Source organism: Ictidomys tridecemlineatus, chromosome 3 (genome assembly GCF_052094955.1).
Source record: "Ictidomys tridecemlineatus isolate mIctTri1 chromosome 3, mIctTri1.hap1, whole genome shotgun sequence".
Classification (NCBI taxonomy): domain Eukaryota; kingdom Metazoa; phylum Chordata; class Mammalia; order Rodentia; family Sciuridae; genus Ictidomys; species Ictidomys tridecemlineatus.
The window spans coordinates 171,840,505-171,863,114 of NC_135479.1; the positions used below are offsets into that span (position 1 = coordinate 171,840,505).

The 22,610-nt window shown below is 41.8% G+C and overlaps 2 long non-coding RNA genes across 2 annotated transcripts in view; one reads left to right on the top strand and one right to left on the bottom strand.

Moving 5' to 3' along the window:
* LOC144376445 (uncharacterized) overlaps nt 1-22,610 on the top strand; it is a 542,546-nt gene that overhangs the window by 169,025 nt on the left and 350,911 nt on the right. The gene's annotated exons all lie outside the window — the stretch shown is intronic.
* LOC144375888 (uncharacterized) lies at nt 16,362-17,474 on the bottom strand. The gene is made up of 3 exons (XR_013435739.1): nt 17,353-17,474; nt 16,838-16,996; nt 16,362-16,635 (listed from the first exon to the last, which is right to left on the bottom strand). It is a non-coding gene; the product is annotated as an uncharacterized LOC144375888 (long non-coding RNA).

Below are 22,610 nucleotides of genomic sequence, written 5' to 3' on the forward strand. Positions count from 1 at the left end.
AGAAGACTTGCCCCATCACTAAAGCTGCCCTTGTTACTGACCAGGGAAAACCCTATTCCCTGCTCATGAAATAAGAATAAGTTTTAAAACTTTTTTTTTAACAAGTATACATGTTTTTGTACATTCTTCCCTAAAGATGAATTACAATTTACTTTTTATGAATTAAAGTAGAAGGGAGCTTGTTTTGTTATACAAACCCTCTATACTGATTTTACATAACGTATGGTGACAATCTGTTAAATGTCAAAAAAGTCTGTCTGTCTTTCCATTTTTTAAACCACTCTATTTCTAGTGTTCAGATAACAGTTAGCTGTGCCATGGACCTGCTCCTCTCAGCTGTGGGCTGCTACCTGGAAAAGCAAGGCCTTGGAGGTTGGGAGAGGCCCAGCAGGGAGTCTGGGGCTAGAAATAGTATTTCTAGGGGCTAGACCTGTGGGTGAATTTGTTGGGCAGCCTCTAACTCCTGACCTCTGACCCTTAGACTTTGCCTCCCACTGAGGCTGTGTCACCATAGAGTCAGCCCCCATCCCGTGCCTTGTCCTTGAAAAGTTAACTTGCCCAAAACAGTGAAAGAAAAAGCTGCTTTTATGTGAGCTTCTGCAGATTGTGAACTTGTGAGCTCTTCTCCTTACACACTGGGTATAAAGTTCTGAAACTACCTGAATCAGAGTTCAGGGAATTAATTGATTACAGTAAAATTTGTACCTCTGATCCTGGCTACAGCCAAATAGAACTGTTTTCTGCTATCTTTAGAGCCCTGCTTGTGTGTTCCTACAACACTCCCAGGATAACTCTTTCACTCTCTCATCCTCTACGCTCTCTTTCTCTCCTTGGAGACCAGGGTAGTCAGGCTTGGCCATCACCATCAACAGTGAGGATCCTGAGATTTTCAAAAATTATTTTAAACCAATCAATCAACAAAACCTATTCAAATGAACACTGACACCCCAGATGATTGGATCTGCCTCTAGGATTAGGAGATCCTGCCTTCTGAAGAAATACCCCCTAAGATCCTATCTCCACTCAACTTTACACACTGTGCTTCTGATCAAGAGGAGCCCAGAAGAGTAAAAATGATCAGGCAAGGGGTCCCTGGAGACTTTTTCTCCTCTGAGAGGCTGCAGCTATGGACAAATATTTGCCCTGCTGTGTGGAAGGTGAGGCTCCAGGGACTCAGGTGCTGCCAAGCCTTAAAGGAAGCAGATTCTGGGCCCTGGCTTCTGCTTTTCTATCCCAGACTGGGCTTCCTTTCTTGGGATCCCCAGGACTTCAACTGTGTAATGCCTTTTACACCTTGTGGGTCTCTCAGCTGGTCCTGACCCTTCCATGGACCCAGATCACACAACACCATGAGAAGAGAAACATTGCCACCTGCCTGTCCAGGACAGATGTGTGAGACCCAGCAGTAGCCCCAAGTACCCCCAGGAGAGGAGTATGCCTCTGAGAAACCCGGCTGACCAGCGTCCAGCCTGCCCCCATGATCGAGGAATCCTGAGATTGCCCATGCTCTTTCAAGAGTCTCCCTTTATGAGTTCCAAGAAATACCATCCCATGTCTGCAGGATGCTGCCTGAGGTTTCCAATCATGCTCAGTGAATTTAAAATAATGGGGGCTCTAGATTCCTCACTGCCTTTCTTTGGGTTGAGAGCCATGAGGTCTCTGCTAACACACTGCAATAGAAGATCCTCTGTGAATAAATGATATTAAAAATCATTTCTCAGAGCTGGGGTTGTGGCTCAGCAGTAGAGTGCTCATCTAGCACATGCCAGGCCCTGGGTTAGATCCTCAGCACCACATAAGAATAGAAAAAATAAAGGTATTCTGTCTAACTACAACTAAAAAAAAATAAATAATTTTTAAAAAGTTTCTCAATTTAGTAATCATGTGAGAAATTTATGCTTTCTTGGATTTTCATGAATTTTCTGTCCCATGTATAATAAAATTATAGAAAAAATAGTTTTACACTTGTGTGTTTGTTTTGGAGATTGAGAAAGGAAGGGTGGGTTTCCTGGGTGCCAGTATGTGTCCTGTGTGGGTATCTTTGCTGGATATGGGTTGGGTCCTGGGTCCCCTTTGCACAGAGGTCAGACAAGGTTCTCACTTGCCTGTTAATTCTGCCAGGTATAAATGTGTGGTCAATGTTAATTACAAGTATTCTTAAACTCATTTCACTTCTATAATACTTCTGGGGCAAAACAGCCATGCAGATTAATCCCAGAGTTCTCTGAACATCGGAACCCTTTCCTCCATTTCTTAGAGTGAATTCCAGAAGTCTTACTTTTAAACTTTTGAGAGACCACAGGGAGAAATTTTACTTTGTCAGATTCAAAAAGAGTTTTCCAGGAAAGGAAAAACATGATAAGCAAAGTATTCCCAGAGAAACTGATAATCTAGATATGTGTGTTAGAGATGTTGATGCACCCTTAAAGAAGTACTTCAATTTTCTACTTTCCTTTTTATTTGTATTTTTATTTTTTTTTAGTTGAATAGTAAAAATGTAATCAGGGAAAACCAGAAATGAAGGGCAGCCCCTAAGTTAATACTTTATTTCATGTTCAACATTTTCACCATCAATTGCAAAATACATTATAGACAAAAACATGAAAGATTGGTACAATTGAAATATTCCTTGAATTCACACACTGGCAGTTCTCTCTGAACCCACTTGCAAATAATCACAGGTAGAATTAGGAATAGAGTTCTGTTACTGCTCTTTACCAGTAACAAGTCTTTGCTTCCCAGACTGCTGAAGTATAACACCAGAGAAGTATGCCAAGGCAAGTACAGAGTGGAAAGAAGAAGCTTTATTAAAGGACAGCAGAAAAGACTTCTCCCTGGAGGAAGAAGGGGACCCAAAAGGTGGAATCCATGGAAGGGCCAGGTCTTCTCTTTTTTATAGCTAAGGTCTTCTTTCAGCTTTCCCACATTCCTGTCCTTTGTTGTCCCTTATCTTGCAGTGATAGAATATAGGTGGGGAGGCCCAAAAGGTGAGAGATAGGTGGACTGGAGAAGTAATCTAGGTAGGAAAGGCCTGGGGTGGCTTTTGTATTGGCATCTTGGAGTTTGCTGGAGTCCCTTCTTTAATATTTCCTTGGGATAGGCTTGGGACCTTGGGGACATTAACATTTCAATTTCCCCAAGTGCTGCACTGGTTTCCTGCACTCCATTATGGTCTCCATTTTATTTATCTTACTCCATATTAGACCCGATTTACCTAACTACACTAATTACCTATCTTTAAATCTGGCTTCAGGTCCACAATAGTTTTCACTCTTCCTCTTCAATTTTTTGAATGCGACTCAGAGTAATTGGTAATGTTTCTCTAACTGCTTCTGTAAATCTTTCATAGAATTCATGGATGAAGCCATTATGTCCACAGCTTTCACTTACTGGGATAGTTTTTTATCCTGCAGTGGTGGACACTGAACCCAGGAAGGGTATCCTGCAAGTGCTCTGTACCAATGAGCTACATCCTCAGCCTCACCTTGTGTTTGATTAGTGATTTATTCCCAGTCATTGTTGTAGCTTTTTTCTGGTGTTCCTGTTGATTCAGTCTTGGTAGTTTTTGTTAATGTTAGCATTCATTCAACTTGATGGAATTAAGACATACCAAAGATTAAGAGATTCTGAGTGTGTCAGTGAGGGTGTGTTTAGGAATGATTGACATGTGGGATAACAACTGAAGTGGAGACCCTCCCTAAAGTGGGTCAGAACCATCCAATAGCATGGTGGCTTGGATGGAATAAAAGGTGGGAGGACAAGGAAGCAATAGCAGATACAAGTGTGATTCTTTTAGGAATGGTTCTTGATTGCTGCTGCCATCACTTGAGAATATCAGACTCCTGCTTCTTCACTCCTGCAAAGTGAGCTCTGCCAGTAATCATCTAAGGAGTTTCTGGAAGCCTTCTGTTTTAGACTCTGAGAGTACTGTTGATCTCTCTTGTTTCGGGGTCTTCAGTCACTTGTGCAGCTACTGGTTCCTCCAGCTCTACAGCCTGCAGATGGCCATTGGAGACTATCCAGTTTCTGGTCAAGTAAGCCAATCTAACCAATCCATTTTTAGAATCATACTTCCTGTTGATTCTGTTCCTCTGCAGAGCCCTGACTAATACACCTTCCTGGTCACTGTTTCTGCTTCATCCCAGAAATTTTGGTATAATGTGTTCTCATGATTATTAGTTATCTATATATTTTCTCCTCTATTTTATGCTTTTTTCCTTGATCAGAATATTATTTTATATTCTTCTTTGCTTTTGACAAATTTGTGAATTTTCACTTCCTTTTTATTATGGATTTCTAGCTTCATTCTATTGAGGCTTTAGAAGATACTAATGTGTGTAAAATATTTTGCTGAAAAAATCTCCAGTATGGAACATAAATACATTTCATGGGGGATTATGGCCTCATTTACTCTAAAGAGCCCAAAGTTATTTGATTATCATATTGGGGTTTCGTTTTTCAAGTTATGAATTGGATGGAGTTTGGAATGAGGTGATAGATCAATCCGATTATAGCACCAGATCTGAAACCCAAGAACCATTTGCCATTTTAAATTTCTCTTTGGAAGTATTCCTAGTCACAAATATTCTACCACACAGGCAGAGTTCAGGAAGGAAAAGGGTTACAACCAAACCAAGTTGTGATAGTCTAGGTATTGTGCTGACAACCCTGCTGAAGCCAGTAGAAAAATGTTCAGTTTTCAGTGTCTTGTATGGAGCAAGACTTCCTATTACACAGACTAACAGATAATTGTTACTGTTGTTAATCTCATTAAGTGAACTTTGTAATGGGATTTCCTTTCAGAATTAAAGCAAACACTACCCACGTTCCCAGTGTGGTTGGACACTCACTGGAGGCCAGAGGAGTTTCAGAACACCAAAGCTTCTGCCTGCTGAGTCCTACATGCTTGGTGGTACCTGGTGTGAGGCCCACAATGCCATGGAACAGCACTTCCCCTGCTGTGTGCCACAGGCTTTGCATTCTGCAGACCAGGCACCAGGGCTACAGAGGCTTCCAACCCTGAGCTTAATATGTCCTGGGTCCTTGCCATTGCCCTTCTATATCCAACTGCCAGATACTTCCTATGACTACCAAGACTTGCACTGCAACCTGCATCCCACACCCCAAGCGCATCTTCTCTGGCATTAGTCATGGAAAGATGACTTTTCCTGGGCACACAGCACTTTGTGCCATGGCACAGAGCTTCCTGTCCTGGACTCTGCATCCCAGAAGAAGCCCCAGGTGCCCCCAAGAAAGTCAGGGGTCTTCATAGTGCCTCGCCATGGACCACCCGCTGGGATTTTCTTGTGTTCCAGGTGCGTGGGTGAGGGATGTCTAGATCCCAAAACCTCTGGTGGTGACCCTTGTAAGAGTCCTCTTCCCCCTGCTCCCATCAGCGTCCAGGAGACAAGCCAAGGTTTCTGGGAGTGGATCCAGGCCCTTCTGCACAAGACTCCCTGAGGCTGCTTGAGTCTGCAACCTTTGGGACCCAGGAGCACTGAGATTTCTCCTACAACCATGTTTGGAGAAGGGTTTTGGAAGGAATCATCTAGAAGTAACGCTTCTGTTTGCTAGTCCCCCATGGAGGCTTCAGAGCTCTTGTGCGTTTTTCTTCTGTTTACTCAATAAAATTGTGTCAATGCGAAATTTTTGGTTGTAGTATACTCCTGTTGGGGATGTTGGGGAAAGAGGAGGCTCAGACCCCTGGGTGGTGAGAGACCAGGTCTAGATCTAAAAGGTCAATTCTAAACCTAAGGGGGCCCTCCCTCATTGTTCTTTCTCTGCTTATTGGCAGCATGATTAGGTGGTGTCTCCAGGTATCCAGAGCACTGGTGTATTGGGTGTTGTACACACACTGCATCTCCAAGTAGATACACAGCAGCCTTGAGAACCCAGATGAGAAATGATCTTCCTGTGTTACCCTGCAATCTAGTTTCACCAAGACTATTTAAGAGGTGCTTTCACACTTTGTAGTTGACTAAATTCTACCTCTGCCTGTCTTCCTTTCAAACCCACCTACAATCTTCTGTTTCTTGGGACTCACAGTCTGCCCAGGCAGTCAAGATTCAATGGAGTGGAGCTGGGGTTGTGGCTCAGTGGTATAGCACTGGCCTAGCATATGTGAGGCTCTGGGTTTGATCCTCAGCACCACGTATAAATAAATAAAGAAAGAAACAAATAAATAAATAAATAAAATGTATTAAACAAAGATTCAAAGGACTCAAAAAGCCAGAGAAGAAAATCAAGTCTAGCCAGGGAAGGGCAGGCAATCTGACCAGTCTGGGTCACAGCTGCCACTATACCCTTGACTGTGCTCACTGTGAGGCCATTCAATAGACCTCAATAGCTAGACCTCCAAACTCTAGGCCTTGATATTCTCCCATTGGCATAGATCCTCCAGAAGACTCCACCCAGAGTGTTCTGCTGCCAGGGGTCCTGCAAAGAACTCTACTAAAGATGTCCTTCTTGGACCCAACTTTGTCGAGCGTTTTTATAATTTGAACTTGAAATCATGAATCTTTGGTTTTTCACAACCTTATAAGATGTATCTCCAATAATTTTTAGTTCTTGTTTTGGGACATGATCTAATGAAGTTGCTGAACAGTCTCTTGAATTTTTTTAAAGTATTTTTATTAGGTTTTTATAAACATTTTTATTTTATTTGTTTGTATGTGGTGCTGAGAACCAAACCTAGTGCCTCACACATGCTAGGCAAGCGCTCTATCACTGAGCCACAATCTCAGCCCCATGAATTCTTTTTTATGCCAGAATTGAACTTAAGGGTACTAAACCACTGAGCCACATACCCAGCCCTATTTTGTTATTTCGTATTTTATTTACAGACAGGGTCTCACTGAGTTGTCTAGCACCTCATAGTTGCTGTGGTTGGCTTAGACATCACAATCCTCCTTTCTCAGCCTCCATAGCCACTGGGATTACAGGTATGAGCCACCCTGCCTGCCTTGTCTTGAATTTGTAGTCCTCTTGTGTCAACCTTCTAGGTCACTGAGATTACAAGCCTGTACTATCCTGACCCATCTAGCAGGATTTATCTTTACAATCAATTTATTATTCAGAGAGCCAGAGAACTGTTGCTCAGTGATATTATACAAAATATCAAAATGTAGCTACTTTTTTGCTCCAGTGAAATAACTTGAAAAAAAACAAAACAGTGCATAAATTAATTGTAATGAACATATACCAAACAATTCTGTTATGCTAGAATATGCTAAGGCCTTCCAGTATATAATTCTGGGAAGTAAGTGGATTCAATAAGTTGTGTGTTTATAGCATCTATTTGACTAAGAAGAAAAGTGAGGGATGACTTCAAATTGCATCAGAAACTCTACACCCTATAGTATATAAGAGAATGAAGCAGTTTGGTTTTGAATGAACATATGAGATGGCAGTTCCTTAGGTTTTTAAGTCCAAGTATAAAAGGCTAATCCATTGGATTGACAGTTATGTTTGTGTTTATTCTTGGTGTTGGTATTCTGGGGTTTAATTTCACCCTGAGTTTTTTGCATGCACTCTTAGTTTGGTATTCTTGTTTCAGACCAAAGTGCTTCCTTTCTGCCACCTTATGTTTTTTTTCCCCTTCCTCCACCCACTCTTTTTTTCTTCTTTCTCCCCTCTCTCTATTTTTCAGATACTGCACACAACTTTGATAGATCCCAAGCTCCAGGATGACCACTGTGACTTCTATGGCCAATGCAGCTCCAGACACTGGCTTCTTCCTGGACCTCTAGGTAGTTTTAGTTCCTGAATATTTTCTCCTGCTACCTCTTCTCCTGGAATTCTAGAGCTCTATTCAGTGATGTCCTCCCCCACCATGTTTCACCCAATCTGACTGCTGATGTGTTCTTACCTTAAAACTACATGAGTTTCTCCCCTGGAGCAAAAAGAAATGATGCTTGTGAGCAGTGTGAACCTGGAATCTGGAAAGGAGAGTTCAGACGACACTGGGTATCCAGAGTTCTTGGCTGTTATGGTGCAAAGTGGAGCCATGAAGAGATGTTTCGAGGTGAAGTGTTTGAAATCATAATTGAAGATTCAGCAAGAGAGCAAATTGGGATGAGTATTAGGAAAAAAAATGGATGTGAATGAGGCAAAGAGGAAATAAAGTACATAAGATGGGACGCTTTAAGCTTTTGAAAGTACTAATTATTGATAATTAGATATTATCAATGTCAGTCACTCCAAATCAATTAGAAAAGTGATAAAAATTATGGAACTCTTCAAATTCCCACAGACAAATACATAACATTACTAGCTTTTCTGTAGCAATGTTGAGCCTAGTCTCACCAATGTTAGACACCAGGAAATTAAAAGAAACACACATTTAAATGGCATATTAGAAAGAGTTAAAAACTTTCATCACAGGGTCCAGGGATGTAGGTAAGTGGTGGAGCACTTGCCTAGCATGAATGAGTTCAAGGATTTGACTCCTGCTATATTAAAAAGCAGAAGGAATGTTCATTATAATCCATGTTGTTAAAATGTTGGCAAAGGACTGGGTTGTGGCTCAGTGTCAGAGTGCTTGCCTTGCACACGTGAAGCACAGGGTACTGAAAATAAACAAAATAAAGATATTATGTCCTTGTGCAACTAAGAAAACCATTTAAAATAAACATTTTTAAATAATGTTGGCAGAAAGATGTTCCTCAATATTAGTGTTTGAATGAATTTGGTATGCAACATAGCCATGTGTTTTAACAATTTTAAATATACTGTTTTGATATAGGAATTTATTGTACAAATATATTCACAAAAAAAAAGAAACTCTATTAAGGAAAAATAGTGTTCTTTCATAGTACAAGATAAAAATGATCCACTTAGTTAGAAATAAGGCAACCCTTAAAATCTCAAAGGGAATAGATAGCATAGAGGTTCTAGGACATAGTAAATGCCCTTATAATTACAAGAGGTAGAGAGCATTAAGGAATTTTATATATATGTAAATTTTTATGGTATTAAAAACTTGGCTCCCTTTTGATATGGAAACATACAGATTTTACATCTCTAAACAAAGATAATGATACTACAGAATTTTATACATTTTGTGTAGGATCTTTAATAAAAAATATTTGATAAAATCATTCTCTAATTTCATATCTTCCACTTTCATTCTCTTTCCTGTACTACTGGAAATTATTCTAGTGAAATGAAATTTAAGTAAGGAATATTTTAGCAAAGTATTTAGTAAGACTCACAAAAACTACAAAAATATTGTGAGATTTTAGTTTGCAAAATGGATGCAAATGATATCAAAGATAATTAAATAAGAACTTTATTAAATTATGAATGGACGTAAAAGTTACTAAAGATTATTCAATGACAAACTTAAATAATACAAACATTACTTAAGACAAGTAAATGTGTCATAGTACAGTTAAGTGGAGGTCAAGTCAGGAGATAACTCCTCTTCCTGGTGCATTCTCCAGCTTAGACCAAAGCACTTGGTCTCCCTCTGTTCTACTTGTCAAAGACTGAGCCTTCCTGAGCCTGGGGAATTAGAACACATACTGTGGCGCTCTGCGCCTAGCAGAAACCCACCTGATCCTTGGCATTCTTTTGCCTTAAGGTACTCATTCCTGAACTAAAATCTTAATCAATACATTAAATTAAAAATTATTGATAAACACTATAGTTTTATAAAATATGCTGATGTTATATATATATATAACTTGTGTTATATTATGCATTATAATTATTTTTTCTTCCAGTTTCAAAAGAAATTAAAACAATTTTGTAGGACCATAATGTATTTTAAGGCCCTAGTCACTTTACACAGTGGATGGGTGAGCCCTGCCTGGAATCTTACTGATTTATGTTAGCAGCAGCTAAGGCTCCGACTCTAGAGGGCCAAGTTATAAACCCACTACAAAGCAGAGTTTGCTTGGCCCAAATGAATTGTTAAGAAGGAAGTTTGTGAAGGAGTCCATAGTTTTGTGGATGTTCTTTGAGCTTCTAATGATAAAAACTACTTTTTCTTGGATAATTGTGACAAAAAATGTGACAGTAAAAACCGTACTGTAGCTTCTTTCTCTCAAACATATGCCACAGAAATTTTTTCATGGATCAGTTTTAATTCAAGATCATGAGACTTTGATTATATTTCAGAAAAATAATACCATATAGAATATGAATATGAACATAATCTGAGGAGTGTCCTGCCCTAAATTTAAAAAAAATCACCATTTATCTAAATGTAATACTTTGAAACAGAGTTGGTGATTGAGAAAGTGAGCCATAGAGGTAGTTGTGTACTACCTCTATGCAATATTGATGTTGCCCATTATCAATAATGATATTTGATTATTAATGTTGCCCATTATCAACCTCTAAAATGTCTTTAATTCCAGCTACTCAGGAGGCTCAAGCAAAAGGATCATAAACACACAAGCAACATAGAAAGACTCTCTCTTCAAACATAAAAACAGCAGGAGATGTAGCTTGGTGTTAAAGTGCCCCAAGTTCAATCCCAAGTTGCAAGGGGGGGACTTTTAAATGTCAGGTTTTTTGTTCTTTTGTTATCTATTATTTTATTTTGCCCATATTAAAATTTGGATTCTGCAATCTGAATACTCAGAAAATGAGAAAATATCCCATCTGATTCAAATGTGTGATATGTCAAAGTCATTGTACTGTCATGTATAACAAAAAAATTATAATGTGCTATGCTATGTAGTTCTTCTCATCATTTTCAATACTGAAAGCATAAGTTGTATAAAGATTTTTAGAGACTTCTAATTTTGTTTTATGTAAATTTAACCAAAGGAAAGTACATTATTACAATGCTCAATTTTGGTAGGCATGGTGTATGTGTGTGTAAAGAAATGAAAGGTTCTCAAAAATGAAGATGTCCTTTAGTACTATTACATTTGTAAATTATATCATCGCACAAGGTCTGGAATCTTTTTTGCACAGTGACATATGTGGTCATGACACGCTATAGGTGTTTTTTTCCTCCTTGGTGGTGCAGGTGAGTGAACAAAGAGCTTCATACATCTCTATACACAACTACATCTCCAGTGTGTGTGTGTGTGTGTGTGTGTGTGTGTGTGTGTGTGTGTGTGTGAGAGAGAGAGAGAGAGAGAGAGAGAGAGAGAGAGAGAGACAGAGAGAGAGAGACAGAGAGATACAGAGAGCGAGAGAAGGACTTTTAATTTTGCTGTCGCTGGCCTTGAACTTGTTTTACTCCTGCTTCAGACTCCAAATCCCTGGGATTACAGGCCTTGGCCTCTGCACCTAGCTTCCTTTGTTTATTGTGGAGGCTAGTCCCCAAGGTTCAAGAAAATCCATGAGAGGGAGAGAAAGAAAAGCTAATTTAGATTTTAGCTTTTTAGGAAAAAAGATGATCCTATTGGAATCCTGTCTGTATATCTGAACCACAAAAATACTTCAACTTCTTTTTGACCTCTACTCCCATTTCATGCCATAGACAATTGACACTAAATTTAGCTGATGTGAAAAGCAAGGCAAACAGGTCTGATCTCACTGTTCAGTAAGACCTAGCAACTAAGCCCCTCTAAATCCAAATCCCCTCAATCTAAAACCTATCGGGTTTCAGGAAACAGGAAAGTTTAAAAGTTCATGTCCATGCTAATGAAGGCATTACATTCCTTCAAGCTAATCCCAATGTATGATTTATCTTATTATTTTTTGATACAGGATCTTGTTCTGTTGTCCAGGGAGGCTTCAAAGTCCTGGGCCCAAGCAATGCTCCTGCCTGAGCCTCCTGTGTAGCTTGGACTACTAATAAACAACATGGCACCCTGCTGATGATAGTTTGCTAAAGCTACCTGAACCAACTGACATTAGGCATATGACCCCACCCAAAAACCTTCAGTTTTGGTGGATCTCAAAAGAAAATCTGTAAAGTCTCTTAACCTGGACATAGCCCACCAGGGCAGGATTCTGTCACTGTCTGGACATGTCTGACCTAGAGCTGATGTCTTGGATCCCATGATTGTCAACTCAGAAGTCCCAAGACTAGAGATTTCATTTTGATGTCCTTCTTAGTAAGAAATTAACCGTAGACCATTTATAGGATATTTATTGATGCATATTCTCTCTCCTCTTCTGGAAGGTCACATTCAGTTATGAGGAAACACCATCAAGTGGCCACCCAACTATACATTCTGTTAGCACACTACCCTCATATCTCCAGAGATGGCATTGAGTTCAGCCACAGATCTGAGCTGGGTAATTGGCTCCTTCCTGCCCCAGACCTACCTATATAGCTTCCCATCCTGACCCTTTACTCACCCCCTCCAGATCAATAGACAAGCAGTGAATAAAGGAATGGCTCATCATGAAAAATTCAATCACATTAGAAACTAGAAGAATTCTCAGTTCATCTAAAAGAAGAGTTCTTTAACAAATTAATTACACAAAGAATTTTATTTTTATTCAAGAACCTTTAAATCATTTCAGAGAGAATGAACAAAATGAGGGATGATCACCACAGCCAAGACTTCAAAGTGCCTAGGCATGCAGGGCATAGTCCCAGTGCATGAGTCCACAGGGGCAGTATGAGGGTCCCCATTGGTGTATTTCAGGTTCCTTCTAGGGCTTTGGCTGAAGGGCATTGTACTGCAAGGCATCCTCAAGATGAGATTCCTTTCCTTTCTGGGTTCCTCTGGGATTTAAGCCTCAGTTTTCAGCAGCTTCTGGGGATATCCTTGGCTCCAAGAGAAGGCCTGAGTGTGGGTTTGTCAAATTGTCCAGGCACTGGCACCTCCTGGGAAGTTCAGGACCCATTGGTCCCACTGACCATAGTGTTTGCAGATATTTGAGGTGACTAGAGCTCCTGAGAGGTTTCAGCCATTGGCTGCTGGATGGTCTTGAACTCGGTGCTGTTCCATCTCAACTCTGTGCTTCTGTGAAATAACACAGGCTGTTAGTGCACAGCCTCAGTTCCCCAAAGACAGCTCCCTGCTCTTTGTAAGCCCAGTGAGGAAGTGGGCTTACTGGAAAATTTACATCTCTGAAGCTCTGGAGGCACTGGCAGGAGTGGCATCTCAGTGACGGAAAATTATCTGGGTTCAGGCCTAGGGGAATGCAGAGCTCTGGACAAGATCTCCTAAGAGTAAATGATCTCCAGGTTGACTGACAGACTGCCATAGCTTCAGCTTCCCTACCATGCCAAGATGTGTGTGTACCTGGCCAAGGAAAAGGACCAACTCATTCAGTCTGGTATGGACTGAAGCTTTTCATAGTGTTCTGTCCAGTAGTTGACCTCAGAAGCAACACCCAATTATGTGGGAGGGACATTCATTTGCATCATACGTTGATTGAAATACCTCATAGGATTAAGGTGCAAGTGGACCAATCCTGAAGGCATTTTGGAATTCCTTGGTTTTGATTGAATTAGGGAAAAGATGCATGAATGAGGTAGGATAGAAGCAAGCCTCTAGTACTTTCAAGTTTCAATTCACTCCAAAAATTCTTTCTCTATTTCAAATAAACATAGACAAATTAACCAGGCATGTTGGTGCACCTCTCTAATCCCAGTGGCTTGGGAGGTCAAGGCAGAAGAAGTTGAATTCAAAGCCAGCCTTAGCAAGGGCAAGGTGCAAAGCAACTCAGTGAGACTCTGTCTCTAAATAAAATACAAAAAAATAAAATTCAAAATCACTGTTCTAATTCTGCACTTAATTTTTGTTTGTTTGTTTTTTGATGATTCTCGTGATTGAATATTAGGCTTTACCACTGAGCTTCCTCTCAGCCCATTTTATCTTGTGTTTGAGACAAGATCTGGCTATATTGCCTAGGATGGCATCAAACATCTGTATTTCTTCCCTCAGTCTCTTGCTTCTTCGGGATAGCCTGCAAGGGTCACTACACCTAGCTAGTTCTCCACATATGGACTAGCTGGTTTCAGAGACCAGACTCAGTGGTGCTGGATCATACTCTTAAGACCATGGATATACATACCCTTGATGGCCTTGACAGATTCTCTGTGTTTCAAAAATGAACACAAATACTTGAATCTCATGATTTGCAAGATTTTGTGGAGCTTTTTGTATCATGACAATAGTGAACCATTTTCACACATAACCTCTAACAAGTTATAGGAAGAGGATTAATTCATTCTTCAGGAGATTATATTTTTAATTGATGTAAAAGGTTTCAGGGGACATACCCAATTGTATTTAGAAGAAATTTTAACATTTCCTTTTTTTTCTTTTTCTTTCTTTCGACTTTTTTTTTTTTTTAAGTATCATTGGGTATTGACTCTAGGACTTCATTCATGCTGGCCAGCACTCTACCACTAATCTGCACTCAAAGTCCCCATCTGCAAGTTATTAAGATCTTTTTATGTACATTTCATCTGCTGCTTCAAATTCTGACATAGTAGCCTTTAATGTGCCTTAGCACACCCCAACTCTCCAATTTCCTGCAGTGGACATTCATATTGCTGCTGTCCACATAACCACACATAATTGTCTCTATGAACCTGTGGGAGAATTTCTCTAGAACAGGTGACGATTAATAAAACTGTTTCATAAAAAGTGTATGACCTTAATTTTACCAATAATTGACAGATTGTTCTTTAAGGTGAAGCATTTATTTTCCAATAGTGATGTGCAGTACTGCATGCACATATTCCCCCCAAACACTTGGAATGACCCAGTATTCTGACATTTGCCAGGGGCTTTGTGGCTCTGTAAAGGTTTGCTCTGGTGCTGATGGCTACCTGTCCAGTCTTTTCTAATTTCTGAAGCTCTGTCTATGGGCCAGTTGCTGTGTGATTTTTGAGAGACATTCTCTGATATTCAGTCTGAAATCTGCTTTTGCTTTTTGATCGGATTGCTAATTTTCTTTATCCCTTGTGCATAAACTATGTGTGTTCAGTGTGGGTTCCTAAAGACAGAAGGAATACAATCATGCTATTATATTAGATTTTGTGCCTTGAGCTTATTATAATCTCTTTCATTTTTGACAACCCCAGAAGAAGGGATACATAAAATAATACATTTCCTGTTGGGCTGGGGTTGTGACTCAGAGATACAGTGCTCATCTAACATGTGTGGGGCCCTGGGTTTAATTCTTAGCATCACATAAAGAGAAATAAAGAAAGGTATTGTGTCCATCTACAACTGAGAAAAAATATTTAAAAAATACATATTCTCCATAAAAAGAATATTTAAAATATTTTTGATGTTTTTATAAGGTTAGTTTTATATAATTTTTTCTTTGAGCAAATATACAGGTAAAAGAAAACATGTCTTTCAAAATTTCATTTAGATACTTTACAGGTTTTCTTCTGTGTAAGCCTTTCCATCAAGAAATACATTGTTTAACTAGAGACATTTGTACATTTTCTATATAGGTTAACTCATTACCACAGGGATCCAGGGACCAGAGGCAGACATTCTGCCTTCCAGGACCTCCTCTCCCTGGTTGGTATTAAACTGGATCTCAGTGACACCATTCTGAGAGATGCTAGTGTCTGAGAGAAGCTGTGCTGGTCAGGGACAGCCTTGTGGCTATCTTAGACACTGAAGACTCCAGGCCCTTCCTTAGGTAGATGCAGGATACAGATATTGTGCAAAGAGACACATTTCCCAGCTAAGGAACTCCTACCATCCCACACTTTGTTTTCTATACTTGGATATATTTGTTTGAGGCTAAAATTTGGGGCTCCTTTGCATCACCCTCCCTGGATACCTTCCATACCTCTGTCCACCAAAGGAGACCATCTCTAAGGCTCCGATGTCCAGTCCACAGCACAGCTCAGAATCAGAGCTCTGTCTCCTACGGCTTGCAGCACTCTTCCATCCTCTCTTTTCTCTTCATTCTGTCTCCTGTTGATCAAGAGAACCAAATATTCATGAGAGCCTGTACAACAACATCAATTGCCTATTAGAAAGTAAACAAGGAGACTTTGGTAAGTGATGCATCTTACATTTTTCTGGAACAGAAGAAAAAACAAAATCCACCAATCTGAACACTCAGTACTCCTAGAATTCAGTGGTCATGAATCAGGGTTAAAAGTCTGCATGTCTCTGGGGAGCCTGTCTCTAGGACTATATGGATTTGACCAAGAGAAGCTGCCAGGTCAGGCGACTGTCTGGTTGCTTTGCAGCATGGCACTCTCCTGAGGATGAATTTGAGTTCTTTTGTGTCATGGGCATAGGGTTCTGGAAAGGCAGGCAGGTAGAACTAGGGATGGTTCTATGGTGTATGGGTGCTAGGCAAGTGTCTGGGTGGAAAGAGACCCAATATAGCAGCCCCCATGGCCTATATTTTAGGCTTTCCCACCAGGGTTCTCCCAGCTCAGGACAGAAGGGGGAACCACTTCCCAGAATCTTCTAAGCTCAGTGACAAAGGCAACTGGGATCTTACTGTCACTCTGTAGATTACAGAGCCTGCTTGACACAGGAGTGATTGGTCCATGACTTTGGCCTCTAGATCTAAAGAAGCAGTGGCAGGGCTGAAAGAGGAGGGAACGAATTGAGTGACTGCTCAGCATTTGTTTTTTACTGATGGCCTGCTTGAATGAACAATTTCAAGGTAGAGTTCATTATGTTGGGTGATGATGGTACTCTTGGCAGCAAATTGCTTCACAAGGTTGGGTCTGATGAACTTCAGTAGAAAAGCAATCATCTTTACTGTCCTGTATATCTAGGAAGAACAAATTTGCATCATCTTTACTGTCCTGTATATCTAGGAAGAACAAATTTAAAAAAAAAAAACAGAAAAAAATAAGAGAAATCTTCTTGGATGCAATTATAATAAATCTAATTGGTATGAGTAATTCATTAGATTAAGTAATTAATTAATTATATTAAGAAGATTAAGGTTAAAATATTTCGCAAAGGCTTACTCATTATTAAACACAAGATTCTCTGTTTCCTTTGTATATGTGAAATCCCATGATCACAGCGCTTCTTCAGGGTGTGTACCTTTGCTTCTACAAAGGCTTAATTCATTATCCCAAATCAAACCAAAGGCAATGCTGCAACCGAGTCCTTTGTAGAGAGTCCTGCTAGGAGAAAAGATGGAGATCAATTCTCCACTCTTGATTGGAATTCTCAGCTACCTGTTTTGTTTCTCTACTGATGAATTCCTAAATTATAAGGACTAAGGGGAATAGAGAGGTGGGGTGGGGGGGATGGAAAGCTATACTCTTCAAATATCAGAAAAACAAATATGGTTCAGATTTAAATTCTTATCTCAACCTTTAATAGACTAAAATGTCATTATACATTTAAAAATTTTAAGTCACAGCTGGTGGACATTGTTCAATCTGTTAAGTGAGAACAAAATTCCTAATTTTGAAACTTATGTCTTAGGATTCTAAGAAACCATAGGTCAGTCCAGCATAGTTGTGTCACACACTTGTCATCACAGCAACTAGGAGGCTGAGGCAGAAGGAATAAAAGTCTGAAGTCAGGTGAGCAACTAAAGGAGAGTCTCTCTCAAAATTATAAAAAGCCTGGAAATGTAGCTTTGTTCTAGGGACCTGGCTTTAATTTCCAGTACTGAAGAAGAAAAAAGAAAATATGAGCGAAGTAACAACAGTTCCTGAAACATAGTACAACAAATAACCTTTGTAAAGGTTTGATCATTCTTACATGATCATACTGCTTATTATCCTACAAGCATAACCCCAATGAAGAACAAAACTGTGGCTCTTTAAAACATCTCCCTAATGTAAAAGAATTTTTCATGTTTTACTACCAGAGCCCCTTTATTGGTATTTTCTTTCAGCCACAGAGCCTTCCTAAATGTCCAAGGCTTTCTAAAACTTGAAGTCCTCCCACCTCAGGCTCCTTAATCGGTGTGATTACAGGTATGGCCCACTGTTGCAAGGTTACCAGAAATTGGTTATTAAAAAATTATCAGAAGCACACATATATTTACATCTTATAAAAACACTAGCCCCTCTGTTTAATGATCCAATCAAGCATATTCAGAGAGCTTACTTCAGCCAGTTGTTATGAAAAGAGCTACATGTATGGCATGTTCTCTCTCAAATGTAAAATTTTATAAACAGAATTTTACTTGAATGTAGAGTAAGGATTATTAGGGTCTAGGAAGGATTGAAAAGAAGATGGAAGACAAGTTGGTGGAAGTGACCAATGCCCTCGGTATGAATGAAGATACAACATGAACCCCTTCAATGTTTGTTGTAAATATGTCAATAGATACATTTTTAAACCAATACAAAAAAACAAAGATGAATAAAACTAATTCTTTTCTTTTCTGTGGGAGCAGGTTCAGAATTCTGTAGTCCTTGAGTTCTACCTGGAAAGGGACCACAATGTGGGGGGAAATTCCCCAAACTTGGGAAAGCCTTGAGCAAGCAAGAACCAATCGACTCTCCTGAGGGTTGCTGAGAAGGATCCTTAAAGTCACAGAAATGACTTCTTTTGTGGATAGGATTGGAGGCTTCTGTATAAGCACCTATCAGGTCTTGGCATCCCCAAGCTACCACAGATGAGATTCTAGTCCCATAAGATCAGCGCATGCAAAAGTACAGAAGGAAAGATGAGCCTGTTGGACACCACATATGTCTCCCAGGGGTATTCCCACAGCTTTTTTGTCTCTGAAACCCATTTCTATTTCAGATCCACTGCCATGGGCCACCAGCCCGACTCAGGAGCCCTGCAAATTCACACCTTCCTTGTTTGGGTTGGAAGGCACAAGGTGGAGTGGTGCCCACACTGAACCTGGAATATCCAGCTATAGTAGTGTCTTGGTGCAGGCACACTTTCCATCTGTTCCCTTCGTATTCTAGACCTTTAGGAAGTTTTTCAGATTAAATCAGCCTCCTTTAGTGTATAATAACAATGATATTTGTATTAATGGATTATAGTAATTGTGAGTGATTTTCTAAAAATATTTATTTAGTTGTAGATGAACACACAGTATCTTTATGTATTTTTATGTGGTACAGAGAATTAAACCCAGTGCCTCACACACGTGAAGCAAGCACTTTACCACTGAGGTATAGCTTCAGCCCAGGGAATTTTTCTAAATGACATTTTATCCCCTCTTTAAATAAAAGAAAAAAAGTAAGTAGTTATTTCATGAATTTAGTCAGTTAGTTGTAAAGCAGAAGAGCAAAACCCTCAGTGAATGGGAAAACAAAAGCCCCTTTTTTTTGACATTTGCCTTTAGGTAAAGCCCCTACTTTTGTCTTGACATTTTCAAACTTAACCTCTTACCAGCACTAGCTTCTGACTTCAGCTCTGGCTACTATGCTATTCCTTTAATTCAGAATCCTATAAGTGAGTTATCATTAGGTCTATCATAGAAAGCATATCATTTTTTTATGAAAAATTGACATTTTCCCTTTTATCTTGTTTTATTCAAAGTGAGAAAACTAGAGGGCAATATTAAAGGCAAAGAGTAAAATATGAAAAAGATGGTCTCCTCTCAAGAATGAAGAACTGGCAGGGGTTGTAGTTCAGTGGTAGGGGGCTTGCCTACCATGTGTGAGGCACTGGGTTGGATTCTCAGCAGCACATAAAAAAAAATAAATAAAATAAAGCTATTGTGTCCATCTGCAACTAAAAATAAAAAAATGAAGGAACTTAAATTTGATTAACAATTAAAAGTGTTTGGATAAATGATCTTCACACTTATTTTACTGTCATTAGATATAAAAAGACAGACTATTGATCTTCCATTGTTTATTAATGTTTTAGATTTATGAAAAGGTTTTTAGAAAATAGAAAAAAAATTTGTAACTCATTGCTTAAGAGATCCTGACAAATCATAGAGTGTATTTATTAATCACTAAAGTCCACTGAAATGAAAACAATGTTACTGAGATGTAAAAAAAGAATTTCACTACCTAAAATAAAACTTTCTTTTTCAGCAACATCAATACCCCAGAGTATATCCTAACATTTGAAAGGGTGGATGTTGGAGCATCATGGTGCTGAAGACCAGTGTGTCTCACTGATCCAAAGCAGAATCAAGAGGCACAGGTTGTGTTATCTTGCCTGCCTAATGGCAAATTCCAACCACACCTATTCACACCTCACCAAGCAAAGGTCTTCACTTCTGTTATTTTCAGTGGTGGCAGGTGTGCTGCACCAGCCAGCAACAGGGTCCTGTTTGTGAATAAAAAACATATAAGGCTGTCTTAGCCTTCCCACTTTCTGCCCTGTGGGCATGGATCCCATTGGCTGTGGATTGTAGTCTAATGACTGCTGTGAGCGATTCCCTGCTGAGAGGCCTTCACCTAAGAGCAGGCTGGAACTGCACTCTCAGGCTCCCCACAGACTTATTGAATCAGAATCTCCTGTTAAAGTATGAGCAGGTGATTCCTTTTGGCAATAGAGTTTGAGGAGCACTCTGGAAGATAGAGAATGATTTTCTAAGGGTGTGGATACTAGAATTAGACAGGCATCAGTATAGATAGGTAAATCAAGTAAGGAATATCTAGAAGTCCAATTTTGAGTGAGTCTGAAAAGTGGGAGACTGTCCCTGAGGAATCTTATCGAAAAGTTTCCCCTGCTCCAACCTGTTGTAAAAGTAACCAGTCCAAGAAAAATCCCTGCCCTAAGGTTGTTAGGGTGTTTTTCTACTACTCCATCCTGCCCTTCCCCTTCAGCCTACCTATTATCCACCTTTTGGACATCCCAAGAAGCATTCCTGGGCCTAGTCATGTCCACAGGCAGGAGAAAAATTAGGGGAAAAGAGGAGATCAAAGAAAGCCTAGGACATATAAAACAGGCAAAGGGTAGGGCTGTGTTTCCCCTAGGGAGCCTCCAGGGCGCAGAGGCCAGCCCAGTAAACTCCTCTCCAATCCAGGGGAGTAGATCCTCCAGGCAGGGACCTGGACCCAAGCAGAGCCAAACTAGGGCCCTGGGTGTGGAAAGGCTGCCAGCGCCAGCATGAAGCTGGGTGGCTGGCTGGGAGGCGTCCCGGGACCCACTGGAGTACCCTGGACTAGGGAGCCACGCCACCTAGGCCAAGGAGCAGGCAGAGAGGGTATGGAGAGAAAGGGAAGGGGATGAAGGGGCGTCGCCAGAAGGAGAAGGAGGAGGAGGAGGAGGAGAAGGAGGAGGAGGAAAAGAAGAAGGAAAGAGTGGGGTGGGGTGAGGGGGCGCGAAGGGCACCGAGAGGAGCACGTGCAGTAGGGGGCCCAAGCAAGGGGCCCCCGGTTTGACCCGACGACCCAAAGCGACGCCACCCGATGCCACGGCATGTCACGCCACACGACGACGAACACGCGCTCAGCGGCCGGGCCCAGGAGCCAGGCCCCAGGACTGGAGCTTAAAGCTTCATGGTTAGGGAGGGTTCGCTTGGGTTAGGGGCAGCAGGCAAGGCCAGAGGGCAGGGGAGGGAAGGAAGGGGATCGCGCAGGCCAAGGTCAGCGCAGCGCCCACGTCCACTGCCAGGTGTAAGGCTACGGGAAGCCAAAGGGCCCAGGCGAGAAGCAGGGCTGTGTTTCCCCTAGGGAGCCTCAAGGGCGCAGAGGCCAGCCCATTGCACTCCAGTCTAGGGAAGTAGATCCTCCAGGCAGGGACCTGGACCCAAGCAGGGCCAAAAGAGGGCCCTGGGTGTGGAAAGACAGCCAGCGCGAGCATGAAGCTGGGTGGTTGGCTGGGAGGCGTCTGGGACCCACTGGAGTAGCCTGGGCTAGGGAGCCACGCCACCTAGGCCAAGGAGCAGGCAGAGAGGGCATGGGGAGAGAGGGAAGGGGATGAAGGGGCATCGCGAAGAGGAGGAGGAGGAGGAGGAGGAGGCGGAGGAAAGAGTGGGGTGGGGTGAGGGGGCGCGAGGGGCACCGAGGGGAGCACGCGGGAGAGGAGCCCAAGCAAGGGGCCCCCGGTTTGACGTGACGACCCAAAGCGACGCTACCCGACACCACGGCACGCCATGCGACACAACGACAAACACGCGCTCAGGGGCCCAGCCCAGGAGCCAGGCCCCAGGACTTGAGCATAAAGCTCTATTGTTAGCGAGGGCTGGCATGGGTTAGGGGCAGCAGGCAAGGCGAGAGGCAGGGGAGGGAAGGGAAGGGATCAGGCCGGCCAAGGTCAGCGCAGTGCCCACGTCCACTACCAGGTGTCAGGCTGCGGGCAGCCAAGAGGACCCAAGCAGGGGCAGAGCTGAATTTTCCCTAGGGAGCCTTCAGGGCCCAGAGTCCAGCCCATTGCACTTCTCTGCAATCCAAGAGAGTAGATACTCAAGGCAGGGACCTGGACCCAAGCAAAGCCAAATGAGGGCCCTGGGTGTGGAAAGCTGCCAGCTCCAGCAAGAAGCTTAGTGGCTGGCTGGGAGGGGTCCCGGGACCCACTGGAGAAGCCCGGGCTAAGGAGCCACGCAACCTGGGCCAAGGAGCAGGCAGAGAGCACAAGGGGAAAGAGGGAAGGGGAGGTAGGGGCGACTCGAGGAGGAGGAGGAGGAGGAGGAGGAAAAGGAGGAGGAGGAGGAAAGAGTGGGGTGGGGTGAGGGGGCGCGAGGGGCACCAAGGGGAGCGCGCGTGGTAGAGGGCCCAAGCAAGGGCCCCCCGGTTTGACCAAACGACCCAGAGCGACGCAACCCGACTCCACTGCACGCCACGCGACATGACGACGAACACGCACTCAGGGGCCTGGCCCAGGAGCCAGGCCCCAGGACTGGAGCTTAAAGCT